This window comes from Rhinopithecus bieti, unplaced genomic scaffold (genome assembly GCF_001698545.2).
Source record: "Rhinopithecus bieti isolate Rb0 unplaced genomic scaffold, ASM169854v2 scaffold_28493, whole genome shotgun sequence".
NCBI classification, from domain to species: Eukaryota; Metazoa; Chordata; class Mammalia; order Primates; family Cercopithecidae; genus Rhinopithecus; species Rhinopithecus bieti.
The window spans coordinates 1,393,815-1,412,071 of NW_016813010.1; the positions used below are offsets into that span (position 1 = coordinate 1,393,815).

Below are 18,257 nucleotides of genomic sequence, written 5' to 3' on the forward strand. Positions count from 1 at the left end.
ACTCTTTAAATTAAAAATTTCTGTATAAAGAGATATTATTTCAGCATCATAAATGTTGAATTTCCCAAATGTCATTCACTTATTGAATAATTTTCAATAAAAAGGGCCAATTATCTAATACGGAACTCGCTTCCTTCTCAAAGTAATTTTCCACCTTATTAGTTTTATATCACAACTGATGCAGAACATGCTTCAAACACTATATATCATTTCCCAGTGTAGTTTATAAAAATGCAAACTAATAGAAATTCTTCAAATCTTGATTAATTTGTAATTTATTTGAAAAACTGGAATGTATTTTCCAGTTAAACTACAGACTGTGTTCTACACAAACTCCTTGCAAATCTGGGTTGATTTGACCAAAAAAAAAAAAAAGATAAAAAACATTGCAATGCTCTCTTCTGAAATAAAATGTGAATCTGAAGCTTGTGAATGCATCCATGAAAATTTGAGGATCTATCCAACATAACATCAAGTACACAAACTATTGCTTCAGTTTTCAAACTCTGTTAGTGACTAACAGTTAATCACTAACATGTAGCATATGTGAACCTGTGTAAGCCGTAGTCTGATCTCTCCCATGTTTTTTCATATTCTGAACATGAAGCAAATTTGACATTTATTCCATAACTCACTATTGAGAGTATAACACTCTTCATGTCTGCCTCTGTCATATGCACACACACACACACACATCCACACACAGGTATATATATAATTAGCTAATTTTATTAAGGAATATCTCTGGGAAAAGATCCCTTTTATACAAAGCTAAAGATCAAAAACCACTCTGACTGTCAGTTGCAAAAAAAGCTTAGCAGCTTTCAGTTTATCTGGATTCATCACCACTGCTTTCTATCGAAAAACCCTTTGCCCAGATAACCATTTTCAAAATACAAACAGCAGATTCATCACACAAAACATTATTCGTCTCAAAGTATATCTGAAAGAAAATCTCCAGCACAGTCAAGGCTTGTGACTCCGGAATAACTGGATAGCTGATAGTCAGGGTTAGTGAGCAAAAAGGTTTACGATTCCTGCGTTTTTATCAGAAGTTCTCATACCTATCATACTAATACATTGTAAAGAAAACCAGAAAAATGTGCCACATGAGTTTACCTTGATGTTTTCAAATGCTACGAAAGAATATTTTAATAAAGAGTTGAACACTGTCTGATCCATTTACGTGAATTTGTACATTCTCTACTAGAGCTAAATCTAGCATTAATTTACCAGACCTGTTTTAGATGAAGGTTAAAAACTTGTTTCAACTGTACAAAATGCAATAGTTAATTACTGAGACCCTCAAGGCACATTACTTTTATGGGTTATTATTATTTAAACCCCATCATTAGTTTTCTAATCGTTTTCATGAGTATTTGGCCTTATCTATACATATAAGACAGAAGAAAATTTATATATTAGCCTATCTGAATTAGATCAGGCTACAGGAAAATTCAAGAGGCATTAATTAGTTGCCAACAACTAACAGAGATGATATTAGGCCTGTTTATATTTCATCCATTGTTATTAAAATTTAGATATTACTCTAGTTCCTAACACAGCCCCATTCCAACTTTTAGGCAAATGAGTTTCATTACACTTGATTTAACAAGGAAAGACTGTGCTCATTTGTTTTGTTCTTATTATAGGGGAACCTGACATGATATCTGAAAAGATTTAGCCAGTTACGAAGATGATCAACAATCTCAGACGAAAATGTCATGCCTTATCTACATTAGTAATTACATACTCTTACATACTTACTGGGGGAGCATGGGATATTCTGTTTATCCCAGCTGGGGTTTAATGAATGGAAAGAGAACTTCATCTCTACTGCCCGTCACTAACCAATCAGGTGTTCTCAGGTGTTCCACCCCATTTGTGAATGTAGTATGGCTTGTTCTAGAACAGTAGGAACTCCTATGAGCAAAAATGGTGTGCCTTCACACTGTTCTTTACTTTCTACCTGATCAGTTTCAGTTTTATCATGTCAAATTCAAAACCAATAGTCATTCTTGCTATTGATCTTTAACAAGTTATGTGCTTCATGAATCATTAATTGAATCCAGACAATTTTACCTTATAAAAGTGTCACAGAGGGGAATATCACATACTGGCGGCCTCTCGGGGGGGGCGGGGCAAGGTCTGGGAGATAGCATTAGGCAGAAATACCTAAATGTAGGTGAAACGGGTGATAAGGTGCCAGCCACCACCGTGGCGCCACATGCTATACCTATGTAACAAACCTGCCACGTTCTGCACATTTACCCCAGAACTTAAAGTATAATTAAAAAGAAATTTTTAAAAAATGTCACAGATTGCCCAGAAACCCAAATCTTCACTCTGAATTTGAAGATATATGGGCACCATGTTAGACATGGTCCATCAAGAAAAGAAATGCCTAAGTTTGAGGAAGTGAGTCCAGATTCTAAGATAAAACCACAAGTGGGAAAGAGGGGGAAGAAAATGAAAGATTGTGCTAATTCTTAATAACCCTGAGGTTATTGATTAGATCATTTTCGCTTCAGAGTCTTCAAAGTTCTAAACCAAATTCATGTCTAGCATTTGATGAGCTCCCTTTTCTTCTCTGCAGCTATAGTCTATTTGTGCAAAAACTATAGCTAATGCTCTGTCTCCCTGGGAAGGCTTCATTCTAATCTGGCTAAAATTTAAATGAGGAAAGATAATAAGATTGCTGAAGACTATCATTATTATTCTCAATTTATTTCCTTTCTGCAGACCCCAGTGGCAAAGCCATTGAACAGAATCACACTGCTAAACCAGTGCAGCTTTTGTCTTCTTCTCTGATTGTATACATACAGAAGAGAAGTATTTCTAACTCATAGACGTCTATCTTCCAGCATAAAGATGTATTAGGCGCATTTACACTTTCACATGGAAGCCTGTTTCAACATGAACGGAGCCCAGGCAAGTGTCCTTGTGATCAATAGAGAGTGAAAGTTAGCAATACTTAAAAAAAAAAAAAAATAGGTCTTAAAAAATATCAAAATAATTAGAAAAGAGTTTCAACTAATGACACACTTACTATTTGTATTCCATTTTGACAGTACCATGTTAGATCAGTTACTTCATTTATCACAATATACTCCATGCTACAGTTACCTCTCAGGAAAATGACATTGATAGAGTCAACTTCCTTGAGAATTAAGCTTCTGTAACTTTCATTTAAAGGTGTCTCAAGCTTTTGCTTCTTAGTATTTTATGATATGTCTTTAGTTTTTGTAATTTCACTTTGCCAAAACATTACATTTGTCATTATTCATACTGAAAGACAGGGTATTTTGAAGATAAAAATCTACCAAGGATCATCTACCATTTGCTCTTGACATAAAAGATTTATAAGACCATTTAGACCACAAAACAAACCTTCCTAAGGACATATCTATACATCAACAAATATTAAAAATTACATTCTTAGGAAATTAGAAACAATTTAGAAAGGTGCTTAGTTGGACAGAAATTAGCTACAACCAAAATAATGATTAATATTATAACCATAATCATATAAAATAACAGTTAATTGCCACTTTCAAGAATAAAAGCAAATTCTGTGAATATAGAAATAAAATACTAAAAATAAACAAACAAGCTTGGGAGAGATTAGTCATGCAAAATCCAACCCCAGATATTTGATGGCAATTATCTAAATTTTTTACCTTACAATTGAGATGGTATTTCACTGGCAAAGCTTAAACCAAGTGATATTCACAAAATGGAAGAAATTCATAATTAAAGTCATTAAGCAAAACAGAAAATATTTTAGTATCAAATTTTAAAGTTAAGTTTTTTTTTTTTTTTGTAAAATATGATGGAGAAAGACAAAGCAAATTGATGGTATGAATGAACTAATACTAACGAACATTATTCTCTTAAATCTCCATCAGATACATTCTTAGTTTGAAGAAATACCAAGGCAATTTAAGATAGAGGTATTATCAAATATTCCATATGTGATTTTCAGGAAGCAAAGCTATTCATTGCAGTACACTATGTCAATATTCTAAGCATCAGAGAAGACATAAAATTTACAAAAGTCTTCTGTAGTACCCAAATCATAACAAATGGAATTGCTAAACACGCCGGGTTTACAACATGTCATAACCTCAGCATTCATTCCCACTTTCTCTCTTGGCATAGGAAGCTAGCTGGCTCATAACCCAGGCTTTTCGCAACCAGAAGTTCTTTATCCCTATATAACCAAATCCTCAAGAGAACAGCAGACAGAGGGAGAAGACAATTTATTTAGAGAACTATTATGTGAGGAAGAAAACAAGCTGCCATTTCCAATTTGAAACATAATTAGGAAGACAATAGCCTCGTGACTGATGCTCTTTGTTCTCTTTGGATATTTATGTAGGCCAGTAATTGGAGTGTATTTTCCTGTTCAATTTCACATTGTCTAGAAAAGGGTTTCTCATGATCTATGACTTTCTAGTTGGATTCAGAAGAAAACATCTTGCAGCTACTGCCCTATTGCCTTGGCCACACATCAATGCCTTCTAGACATGGTCAGTTGCTGAAACTCTTATTTTTAATTCTGCCAAACAGTTGAGTTAATAGGATTTTAAGAAGGAAAAGGTTATTCCATGGGACTTGGGTGATTGAAGGCTTTCTATCCGTTATTGAAAAATATTGGGAAAGTTAACCACCCTTTTTTGCTGAAAGGTTAATATATATAATTGATATAAATATATGTCTACAGATACTTTAAAGCATTCAGTCAATAACAACATCAAATGAAAATTAGGATTGAGGCCCATTACATTTCCAAAAATATGCTTTTAGGAGTGGAGAGAGACAGCTTCCTCCTTTCCTTTTATAAGCAGAGAAAAGTCATTTTTTTTCTCATTTATTGAGTATGTACTTTCTGGCTACTCAGGTGGGAAAAATTTTCCATTGATTATCATTACATTGCCCTGAGGACAAGCAGTGGGGGAAGGAGGCTTATACACTTGTTATTCACTATTAAGTAACTACTAAGCCATCCATCTCTGATCCCAAACACTCCATATGCATATTCAGAATAAAATTAACAGAGATGAATATTAAAAACCCTACATATTTATTGAGCAGCTACTGTGTCTGACATATTGATTAAGCTTCACAATAAACTTATAGTCATTATATCCCCACTCTTCATAAGCTGAAATTGGAATTCAAAACTTAAATAACACCATATTAAAAACTCAGACTGACCCTTTCATTTGTCTCCTTTTTTTAAATTTTACTGTGATATACCTCTCCCGGCAAATTGGTGACTTAATCCTAGTTATACCCCGATTTTGAACAAATTTCACAAGAAGAATAAGACTTCTACTTCTCTGTGTCCACATCCACCTGGAACAGTGCTAGGCCTATGCTTACAATTGATTGGTTCAGGTCACCGTCATGAGCCTCAGGACAGAAAATTGCCGGTAAGCAGTACTTCCAAATATTTTGTAGGTAGATCACTTCCATGGTGATTTTTTAACCCTTCATGACCCATAGTCTGGACTGTGATAGAACCTTATGAAAAATAGCTAGGCTATCTAATAAACCTTGATACAATCCGAAATATATTAAACCAATTCTATGTTCTTCTCTTTTCTAAGCTGCATTAAATGTCAAGATCATTTTCTAACTTTTACTCTTCAAGTATTTAAAAGCTTTGGACTTTAAACTTGATAAATATATTTATTTTCATACTTAATATTGACTATATTATTCAGAATGGGATATATTAAGTTGCAATCATAAGCAACACCCAAATCTCAGTTGCCTAATATAGTAAAATGTGGTTTTTTTTCTGTACATTATATGCTCATCAGAGCCTAAGTCAGGCTCTGTTACTCATCATCCCCATTCTAAAACCCAGGTTCATAGAGCAGCTTGTATGTATAGCATTGCCAGAATCTATGGGACAGAAAGAGAAAGAATGGCAAATCTTGCACTGGTTTTTGGAGCTCACAGACCAATATGGCACACATCATCTCCACTCACATTCCATTGTTTAAAACAAGTCACGTGGTCACACCTACTTATAAGCATGGGAGGAATGCAATCCCACCATTTGTTCAAGTGGACCAGAAATATTTGATAAACTCTAATGACAAAATGCCTGATTTTTGGCTACCAAATATTGGGTTTACTCTTCTTACTGCAGGCAAATACGCTCATCCTCCCCAAAGGAAACAACCCAAGTGGTCAAAGTTTCAAACTCAATGTCCAAGATCTCTACATGATGCCTGATATTGTTTTATCAGGTACAAATGTAGCTCCTTTTGATCACTGTGAAGTAAAAAGGCAAGTCTTCTACCTTATTTTCTATATATACTGTATTCATAACCTTAACCTTTTAATCTGGTCTTTATGTTGCAGGACGAGAGAGAGAGAGAGAGAGAGAGAGAGAGAGAGAGAGAGAGAGAGAGACTTGACTGGACTAAGAAAGAAATGAACATGATTTAGAGATGGAAATGGTGACATATGGGCCTCTGAAACCTCCCATGTTCCAGAGAAGGTGAGCATGTCTCTGGTCATATGAGGGATATGTGTATGTATGTGTCATATTAAAATCCTGATTTGTTGGTGGTAGAAGTAGGCAGAAGTTTAAATGTGGATAAAAGAGTGCCAAGGGATGCTGAGATGAAATATGAGTCCCTGTGCTGGATTAACTCTTGTCAGGTTAACATCATTGCCACTCCCATTGATGGTCTTCTCTGCATTGCAGAAGAGAAGACTAGAACCACATTCCCCAGAATCCTTTTCCCTGTGTGGTTTCCTGTATAGTTAGTTTCATCACTGACAGTCACTTCTGTGAACTTCAGAAAGTAAAAGGGAAGAAAATGAGGATACTCACTGGAGGCAGATTCACCCAGACACATGAGTACATGTCAGATGTGAAGTTTGAAGGAATTTCAGGGTGAACTTCTCCAAAATGTTCACTTAGGTGCTATAGGCAGCTTTGATAGCTGACATGGCTTCTTGTGAACCAGACATCTCAGTGCACCTGGCTACAATAGTCATTTGGAACTTCCTAGAAGCACTTGAGTTCTGTGGCAGCTCCCAAGTAGACTCTTGAGATCCACCACTTCACTTCCATTCTGCAGACTGAGAGTTAGTGACAGCTTCCCACCTTTCACTCTGCTGGTTTCCCACAACTGTGAATACCTCACATTCCATGTATTACCACAGACACATTGAGCAACTTCTTTTTTTTTTTTGAAACCAAGCACTACTGAACCTTGAGTAATAATGAATTATCATAGGGAAGTTACTCGACATTAACCACAGATTACATTTAGTTGGTTTTCAAAAAAATAAATTAAAAAATATATGAATATCTTTAAGAAGACTTACTAGTAATATAACAAAAAGGTAAATATCTATTTCTGTTCCTATTGTTATTAAATTTTCAAATTGAAGTCATTAGTACTATTGCATTGTAAGAAAAAAATGATTTAAAAAAAACCCTAAAAGTTTTCATTGACTCTTCGCGTAAAAGTATAAACTCACAAGAAAGAACTGTGTAATACAAATTTTGTACTGTTTTTAATTCAGTTCCTTTGAAATGCTGCCGGAAATAATATATGCTTTGAAAATAACTACTTGAATGTTAATATTTTCAATTTCAAATCAAAAGAAATAAAATCTGCAAGAAATGACACAAAATTCTACTTATAAGCATAAGGAATCATAGATGAGAGACATGAAGAGTTTCAAATTATCCAGTATTTTTGTTTTTAATAAATGACATGTCTGAAAATCTAACAAGTATCTCCCACCCCTAACAGACTATCACATCCCTATTTAGCTTCTTATTTGTCTCTGTCAGGCTGATCCATGGGTTTAGTCCCTAAGTCATCAAAATGAGACTTGACATTGATCACAGAAATTTATGATACCTTGAAAGATTGCACTTGATTAATGGCACAGCCACAATTTATGTATTCTCCTAGCCACGTTCATTCACAGTCAGTGCTGGCAGGATGTTGAAATTGTGGGAAGAATTTTAAATAAATTGGAGATTGGCATGAATCCTGGGGTCTCTATCCCTTTATGATTAAAAAACCTCTTTATTTCTTCAGGTAGTACCAAAGGTATTTTGAGGCACATTTTGCCCAAAAGATGGCTTCTTTGTGGCGGTGTATTTGCTTACTCCTGTAGCCTCTAAGTTAACTTTAAAATTTTTAAGAAGTTATTAAACTCTGAAAAATGTTAAAACCTTGGCACTATTTCACAGGCTAAGTCTTATCCACCAATCCCATCCATTGTCTCTTCTTGTTCTTATTGGGCTCTCTCTAACTATACTAATAGATTAAAGATCCTGAGCCTCAGTTTCCTCATGTGCAAAACAGGAGTAATTACAGTGCATCTTTCGAAGAGTTACTGTGAGATTAAATGAGATAGTCATGTGAACTACTTGGCCCAGTGCTGGGGATCAAGTAGCTATCAAATGCTATGTATTAATTTCCTCAAATAATATCCTATAATATAAACAACAAATGAAGATTAAGTAGAATAATTCAAGGACAGTAATCAAAGGTCATACAACTGTTTTCTAACTCTATCTCAATTTTGTTTTTTGTTTGTTTGTTTGTTTTTTAGGTTCTAACTTTAGAATCTATATTACATTCATGGTTTTCTTATTGCATCAGCAACTTTGGCATTAAGTGATACCATGCACAACTCTCCTAGGTGGTCTTTTTTACCCAACCTAACTTCTGACTAAGCTTTGCTCAGTCTGTAAACATAAGGAGAGCATCCAGGGTGGTATGGCCCTAGGCAAATAAATGCAAAAACAAAACATCTAATGGGAAACAAAGTAAAAATCAATTAAGTGAACATGAACAAAATTATTGGAAATAATGTCTACATTCCTTGAGATTCCTTTTTTATCAATATTAGTTCCCTTATTTGCATGTGTCTGGTTGGTTTCCTTCCCTTAAATCATCACTTCTCCCAGCAGTCGGTAGACCTCCCAGGTATCTCACATATGGGAAATTTGAGGTCTGTGCCCACCTGTTCTCCCTGCTCCATTCCACAAAATATGAGCTCACTCTCCACAGCTGTCAATAGCTTTTGAAATTCTCTTCATGTATACTGTCATGCTATTAAATCATTTTTCCATGTAATTTTCCTTACATAAACTACATCGTTTGGCCTGTAAAACTGCCAAAACCTCAAAGGAATGTCTTTAACAAATTTTAATGATCTTTATTTTTTATCACATAGACACTTCTCCACGTCCTTCTAAAGTTTACCAACTTAAAAATTAAGGTGAGAATTTGCACCTGCTACTGTATCTAGCTTCCACACCTGGCATATTTACTTAAGGTATTCCTTTTTTCAAATCAGAGATTTGTGTATTTTCCACAAATAATTTGTGAACCTGTCATCTGACTTATTTTTGATGATAGAAAATGAGTTACTGGACACTGCACATAAAACATCTTACAGTTAAAAGGGAAACAGGTAGTAATTTAAGGTGGCATTTACATGGACAATATGGGCAATTAAAAGCAAAACATTTCTGATTTATGACTTATCTTAATCATCTTGGTAAAGGACTAAAAAATATAAACAACTGGAGATTTGACATGACCTGAGAGGTTTTCTAGACCAGAATGCTAGGGAATAGTTAATACCCCATAAACCGATGCAAAACTACTCTCCTTTCTCTACAAAGCATGTGTGTGTTCTAATTAAATAGTATTTTTTAACTCATGTAAACAAAGAGGAAAGGTCAGTTAAAAAATGTTCTGCATTTTGTCAATGACTACAAATCCCATACCTAAAAATGGAGCCTGTCTAATTCAACATCATTTACTTCCCAAAAACAGTCACCAAGGTGGGCAGAAAACCAAAATATATAAATTTAGAGTCTGAACTGACTGGGGTTCCAATTCCGTACAATAAATGGTATTCTGCTTCAAATCTACAAGGCTCATTTTCTCATCTTAAAATGAAAATAAAGATAATTAACCAAATTAGGGTGCTTAGGAGAAAGGAAGCCCTGAGTAAATGCTCTTTTCTTTCTATCAACCTTTTCTAGCTGCTCTCCCACCATGACACCCTTCCCCCACAGCTGGTTTGTCTGTTATTCCATCCTCTGACTTCATCCTTCAGGTATTTCACTAGTGAAATCCTCAAAACAGCCCTCTGAAGTTGTTTTTTTATCTTCATTGTCAAGGGGTTGGGGAATGGAGGTGTAAAGAAGTATATCAGTCAGGAAAACAAATACCACTCTAGGTATTTCAAACAGAGAGAATTTAAACTCAACAAATGTCCACACAGGTAATGGAAAAGCAGAAATAGCTAAGGGGTATCTGAGGGAGCCCAAGTTTTAGCAAAAGCAAAAAAACTACCCCTAACTTTCCTAGGCATGGAGGTAAACTGAAAGGAAACCCAAAGCCAGGGTCATCCTGTGGATGTGACCTCAGGTATCCATTCAGGGAGAGCTGAGGCCACCAGAACATGTAGCCACTGCTGAAAGTGCAGCTGAAGTTGGAACAGGAGCAATTAATTTACCTTCCCAGCAAGAAGGCAGCTCAGAATTGGAATCCACATACTTACTATAGCTCTTTCCTTCTGAAATGGATATAATTTTACATGTGAGAAGGCTTACAAATCACAAATCCCAATAGAAATTTAAAACCTTATAATATAGCATTAGGATATGAAGACCTTTGGAACACCCTTCAAATAAGAGATCATAAAGAATTCTTGGCCCCAGAACTTGCTTGACAGTTTCCTTGAGTGATTTCATACATTCTAATGGTTTTGGTCAAAAGCAGGGCTTCAATAAAGGTTTATTGAATGAAAGGGTGTCCAGTGGAATTTTACCATAGTTTTAATTATGACATCTTTTGGCCCACTAGATTTGATCATGAACTTCAAATTCAAAACAGAAAATCAGAAGACTAGAAGAAACAGCGTGGGATCGCAGTTTGGATAGATCTTTTTTGCTTTTTCATCTTATTTCTATAGTTGAGTTAAACTTTTGGAAAAAAAATACATAAAGCAGAGGTATTTGAAGCAATGAATAATAAGCTTGGACTTCTGAAGTGTGGTTCACACCCACCTCATTTCCTAAGCCATAATCCTGGTATAATGTGTAAAGGGATTTGCAATGAAAGATAGTAAATCCAATGTGTATCAATTATTCATACATTCCAATTGGCAGTGAACCCAGCAAATGTATTCAATGAGTGGTCTCTATTCCCACAAATGTAGAAAGTGCATAATGGATGGAAAAATAAAGAATTTACTCTTCAATACTCGCTTACAACAGCTCAGTAAAAGAATGCTTATATATAGATAAAATTTTCAAAGTATTTGTTGAAACCACTGACCAAACTACCCAAAACTACAGCTGAACTTCTGCCAGCTATGAAAGGGCTGTGCTTGAACTCCATTTCACAGTTTCTGGTTTTCACAGCCTTTAGGCGAACACAATTCAAACCCGTTACTATGCTTGAAAAGATCCGTTTCAGAAACTGTTACACAAACAGAGAAGCTAGCACACATTATCCTAAAATGCTGCTGTGTTTAACAGAAAAAAAAAAAAAGCTCTCTGATTTCTTAAAGTTCTATGTGATGCACCATTGAAATTTGCATATGAAAAATTTCAAAGCTTTAGCATTTAGAGGCTTTGAAACCCTTTAAGTTTTAATATTTTCAAGGACCTGAAGTTTGACCAACTTCTTTCATTTTCCAAACTAATCTGTGAATAGGAAAGAATATTTTGTACTCTATGCTTTGTAAATGATAAAAGCAACTGCATTTTGAATTGAAGGTAAGTATTTGTTTCACTGAAATGTGAAAAATCATAAACAAAACTAGAAAAAGTAAACGGTCCTTTTACTTACAAACACAAGTCACCAAGAGCTATCTTATCTATAATTATTTGCATTGTGACAGCAAAATCTCAACAAAGTAAGTTCCTTCCATTGGAAATATATATACAACTTTCTTAACAATAATTAGAATGGAACATTATTTTTGACACTAGGAAATTCTAGATCTAAAAATATAATTAATTCAACCTTGAAGCAAACTTTTAAGATTCAATGAACTGTCAAAATTAATAGAAAACTCCTTGTATTCAGATCAGTACAAAGAAAAATATAGTTGATTGAGTTAGACATAATACACACTAGGGGCCTAGAAAAAGTTGAATGAAACAAAATTAGCTCCTTCCTTGTCAAATAAGACAATACCAAAAAGCAAAGAAAACACAAAGAATATGATCACTGCAACACAAATTAACAAGTATCACCCAGTTTGGGCTTTTAATTAGTAGAAAACCTAGACTTTTCCCAAGTCAGACTGCAGTTCTAAAAGGGAGTTTGGTGAGATGGTTTTACTTAGATGAGATTATTTCTAGCAGTGCTTGCTCGTGTGGTACTATGATTGTTTTAGGATTTGAATCCCCTCCCGTTTGCATGGCCAACTTCAGTCTTATCCAGTAAGATAAGCTCCACTGTTACCTCTGGTAGATGGTATTACCTGATGCCTCTTCCAGGTAGGGTTGTGTTACCTCTTCTTTCTAATTTTACTGTCTCTGGTGTGTTACTATTCTCTTTATTCATATGTATCTCCTCTCCCACCATAGAGTAAATTCATAAGAAGCAGAAACCACTTTTGTTTTTGTTTTATTGAGATGGAGTCTCGCTCTGTCAGCCAGGCTGGAGTGTAGTGGTGGGATCTCAGCTCATTGCAACCTCCACCTCCCGGGTTCAAGCCATTCTCCTGCCTCAGCCTCCTGAGTAGCTGGGACTACAGGTGCCCACCACCACGCCCGGCTAATTTTGTTTGTATTTTTTTTTTTTTTTTAGTACAGGTTGGGTTTCACCACGTTAACCAGGATGGTCTCGATCTCCTGACTTCATGATCTGCCTTCCTTTGGCCTCCCAAATGCTAGGATTACAGGCGTGAGCCACTGCGCCCTTCCTCAGAAACCACTTTCATAACCTCAATACCTAACAGAAACTGGCAAATGGGTGGCTACTGAATAAATATTTGTTAGTTAACCACATGAAAATTTTCTTTATACAAGTTGAAATTGGTAAAGAATGGACCTTTGCATTTTGCCAAACTGTTCTACAATAATCTTTGGTCAATAAATTTTATTTCAGCCCAAATTTTAAAATAGTGGTTGTTTATGTTAGGAAAAACAGCCTCTCAGTTTTTTAAATGATGAAACCAAACTCTGTCAGCTGCTAAATTTTAAATAACTCAGCAGACTACATCAAATTTTAATGGAAAATTTTTTTTTAAGTATTTAAAAAAAAAAAAAAAAAAAAAAAAATCTATCATAAAGTTGACCTACGCGCCCTAAAAATGAAAAGCAAAGAAAAGGGGAGAGAGACTTCATTCATTTCTTAAAAAATACTATGCTCATATTTTAGATTTTACATTGGTTAGTCAATTCTAAAGTTTGAAAATCTATCCTTGAAGTTACAGAGTTCTCAGTCTTTGAGGGGACCTGATGAGATGACTTTTTTGAGGAATGTTGTTTGGCTACTACTCAGGATACTAATGCTTTGTTTGTTCAATTCCTTGCAACTCCATCATCGGTAATGCATCATCACAATGTCACCTTGCCTGTCAGACTCAACGAAGGAGGGATGTACATGGGCACTTAACTGCTTTCTGCCTGGCTGGAATTGGCAGCTATTATTAAGAGTTAGTAGCACAATGGGGTAGGAGAGAGATGTCTTAGCTTTGGCATATATGCTGTACATGAACAAAGAACTTTGATCTTCCAACCTGCCAAGCTGACATCTTGCACAGGCATAATGTTCCCTCAAAATTTAAATACAAAACCAAAAAACTCTTCCATCTGGGATTACAGTCATATAATTTCTATATATTGCTGGCTTCAAAGGACTGAATTCTTTGCAATACTATTTCAGTCATTTTAAAAATAAAAAAGATGAAGTCTTGGAATGGTTGACCCACATAGCAGCTCAGCTGGACAATGATAATGCTTCTGAATTTTAACTAGAAAGTATCCATGCTGTGCAAAGCCGCAAACTTTCCATTCAGAATATAAGAAAAAGTGAATACTCCTAGTGAGCTATTTAGCTAGTTATAGACAGCTGAATACTAGCTAGTAGTTTTTATACTTACTTTGTTTGTCTGTTTAAGGCTTTATTCGAAACACAGAATTTGTAATCCTAATTTTTCAGACTGTGTGAGAAATGTTCACACTTGCTCACTGGGTTAAAAAAGATGGATAGCTTAGAGAAAAAGAAGAAAAAAAGAAAACTCGGCTGGGCGCAGTGACTCATGCCTGTAATCCCAGCACTTTGGGAAGCCAAGGCAGGCAGATCATGGGGTCAGGAAATTGAGACCATCCTGGCCAACATGGTGAAACCCTGTCAGGCATGGTGGCACGCATCTGTAGTTGAAGCTACTCAGGAGTCTGAGGTAGGAGAATCTCTTGAATCTGGGAGGCAGAGGTTGCAGTGAGCTGAGATCACGCCATTGCACTCCAGCCTGGGTGACACAGTGAGTCTCAAAAAAAAAAAAAAAGAAAGAAAGAAAGAAAACCCATCCACCCATCCTCACATCCAAAAAACTCAGCATCCATGTCCTGGTAATGATGGAAGTAGTCATTTCTTCACATGTGTGTAGCGTGTCTATATAGATAAGTAAATACCATTAGTCAATATGAAACTAATTTTATGACTCATCTCTTCAGGAAACCTTGCAAACTAAATGGTTCACATATGAAGCAGCACAGCTGTAGAAGGAAAATAAGGAAGAGAGTATAACTTTGGAAAATTCCCAGGACTAGCAGTCTAAAGGTCATGGTTCTAGTCCCAGCTTGGCTAGTAATTAATTGGATTTTGGTCTTAGATAAAATACAGACTTCTAGATCTATTTCTTCACATAAAATGAGAATAATCACCACAGTCCTGATCTAATATACTAAGATTTAGTGTCATAAAGTGTGGTTCCAAGAGCCAGTTATTGTGAAAGTAGGTAGAAGTGCTTTAGAGTAAATATACTTGCCTAAGTATAAACTCTGACTTTTTGCTACTATCTTACTAGACAGTTAGACAAGTCATTCAGAAATCTATAGATCAGCAAAATAGGGATAACATTTTCTATTTCATATTTGTTTTCTAAGTTTAAATGAGAGAATGAGTATCAAAAAGTATAGCACATGCCTCCATAGGAAGAGTTCGGTAAATCTCAGCAGCTAATTATAGGAATGATATGGTGGAAAAAGGCAGCAGCAGTACTTCAAAGTCAGTTGCCTTCAGGGGAGAAAATGACTGCAAGGTTAACAAAACTTAGCCAGAACCTGATTGAAAATAGGGATGTGATTCAAAATGGCAGATGGCAACCCCAAGTAAGGTTATTTAGCAATAGAATCATAGATAGAGAGGAGCCATTGAGAACACATAAGCAATGACTGAGCTCTATGAATGAAGACCTAGTGTCAGATGAATGTGAGTATAGGTCCATTGACTGAATACATTCCTATGAAAGGAATTGACATGTCAAGTTTTGAGCCCTGATGATATTAAATATTCAAAAAGTTGTTAACACCCCTTCTTGTTCTGATTCCAAAATAACCTAACAATTATATAATCATTTTTATTTGTATATATTCATCTATATAGAGAAAATGTAATGATCAGGCTAACAAGAGAATTCATTCACTCTGCCTGACACAGCTCTCATTGGGAGTTGACAATCTAATGTTCTGAGTTTCTATTCCAGCACCTGTGAGCTGTGACTGCAAGAGTCAGCACCTAAATTAGACCAACACTCCAACATAAAAAAGGTAGAGGGGGTTTATGAGACATAAAGTCAGACTCTGAGCTATGTACGTTTATTTAAACACTGCTTTTAAAATATTCTAAATATCTGACCTCTTTTTTTGACACCAAAACCTTTTTAAATGCTATTCTTTTGATTTTCCAATACAATTCAAACATTATACAATTCATTAGTTTATTAACAAATTGCCACCATAATATGTAGATATAGGTATAATAAATCTGAGTTCTAGATTACCTCTCAATTTAGCAAAAATAAATCAATATATTACCCAATACTAAATGCTAGTGATAAAACAACCACTCTACATTATTTAGACAATGATGCAGGAACCCTAAGATAATACTAATGCTTCAGAAAGAGATTTATTTCATATTTGGCAAGAACCTTACTGACAGAAAATAGGCAGTAAAAATTCACAGTCTATGTAAATATAATTATGCAAAAAATTAAAGAAAGCATGTATTTAAAAATGACTGAATTCAATTCAAAACATGGTGAATTGAAATGATGCAGACTTCTACCTCATTCCAAACACTTACAAACGCTGACTAAGACATTTGTCTTCGTCATTAATTGACTATGACAATTAAACAAAAGTAAAGAAAATACTTGGCTAACCTTGAAAGACAGAAAAAAATGACCAAGTCTCAGGAACTTGAAGTCAGAAGAACAAAACACATGAGGCAACACTTCAGAATGAGATCTAAAATGAGAGATGAGGGAAATATGAGATCTAAAATGAGACCAACATGTCAAGATCAGGATAGTATTTCACAGGCAGGGGCAGAGGACGTGTTCAGGGTTGGAACTGTAATCCCTGAATGAGATTTGAACCCTGGGAAATCTTCCTACTTGGTGAAAATTGACTTAGAGAAGTTGTACCCTCGGGCCCAGGAAAGTCTCAAGAAACAATTATGTTTCTGTGTCTGACTAGGATTCTGTATTTCTTTTAAAGTCTCTGCAGAAAATGAAATCCCAAGACTGTCCTCTGCATGTATACATTTCAAATTTACCCTGTATGAATGGTGCAGAGATCCCAAAAAATTTACATAAAGACTGATACCAGACCAATTAAGCCTCTGAAGGCACTGGCAGTTGTAAACCAAAATTACTCTGAAATCCTGTTTTCATAATCTCACGCTCATAGAACACACGCAAAGAAAAGAGAACAACAAAATTAAAGAAATTCCTAAAATATTTCCATGATGAAGAGAGGAGATACATCAAACAGAAGAACTTGTAACAAAAAAACTTGTGAAATAAAGCAATCTAAAGTGTGTGAAAATAGGTTTTTAAAAAATTATTTAAAGTGCAAAAGAAGTAACAGAATCCTATAAGCTAAAAGATACCAAGAAAAAGAATAGAAAGGATTTAAAGGGAAATGAAATTAACTTAAAGACATTAGAGATATGATTATTAATACCAATAAGTTTTTTGTAATAATTTAACATCAAATAAAGCTGGACTCAAAAGGAATATATAAGCTGGAAGCTGGGTATGGTTACATTATTGAGGAAGCAAAAGAGAGACATGAATGTAGACAACACAATGGAACAACCACCTAGGCTAAAATGAGAGGATTCGACTTAAGTTCAACAAAGGTTGATAAAAGAGAAAGGAGTTAACTGGGGATAGAAAAAAATCAAAGAAATAATAGGTGAAATTTTTCCAGAATTAGTGAAAGGCATAAACTATTGGATTAAATAAGCAAAATAAATATTGAACTCAATAAATAAATATAGATCCAAACCTGCATATATTATGGAGAAAATGCAGGAGCTAAAAAAAAGAGAAAAGTTTTACAAATGATAAATTTTAAAGAGCAAAAGACTTGGTTGTTTACAAAGGAGTCAAAATTGCTAACAGTTTACTTCTTGGCAAAATGTAAGAAGACAATAAAATAATATCTTCAAAAAGCTGAGATAAAAATAACAGCCTAGGGGCGAAGCAAGATGGCTGAATAGGAACAGCTCCAGTCTCCAACTCCCAGTGCGAGTGACACAGAAGACCGGTGATTTCTGCATTTTCAACTGAGGTACTGGGGTCATCTCACTAGGGAGTGCCGGACAATCGGTGCTGGTCAGCTGCTGCAGCCTGACCAGCGAGAGCTGAAGCAGGGCGAGGCATCGCCTCACCTGGAAAGCACAAGGGGGAAGGGAGTCCCTTTTCCTAGCCAGGGGAACTGAGACACACAACACCTGGAAAATCGGGTAACTCCCACCCCAATACCGAGCTTTAAGCAAACGGGCACACCAGAAGAATATATCCCTCACCTGGCCGGGAGGGTCCCACGCACGGAGCCTCCCTCATTGTTAACACAGCAGTCTGCAGCGATCTAACTGCGAGGCAGCAGCAAGGCTGGGGGAGGGGCGCCCGCCATTGCTGAGGCTTAAGTAGGTAAACAAAGCCGCTGGGAAGCTCGAACTGGGTGGAGCTCACAGCAGCTCAAGGAA

General features: G+C 35.6%; 2 long non-coding RNA genes across 2 annotated transcripts in view; both read left to right on the top strand.

The window, feature by feature from the left end:
- LOC108512255 (uncharacterized) overlaps positions 1-2,925 on the top strand; it is a 9,458-nt gene extending 6,533 nt beyond the window's left edge. Inside the window, exon 3 of the long non-coding RNA XR_001880543.1 lies at positions 2,743-2,925. This is a non-coding gene — a long non-coding RNA (uncharacterized LOC108512255). The remainder of the gene's footprint in view (positions 1-2,742) is intronic.
- Positions 2,926-5,304: 2,379 nt separating this feature from the next.
- Positions 5,305-11,243, top strand: LOC108512256 (uncharacterized). The gene is made up of 3 exons (XR_001880544.1): positions 5,305-5,438; positions 6,382-6,520; positions 10,881-11,243. It is a non-coding gene; the product is annotated as an uncharacterized LOC108512256 (long non-coding RNA).
- Positions 11,244-18,257: the final 7,014 nt, after the last annotated feature.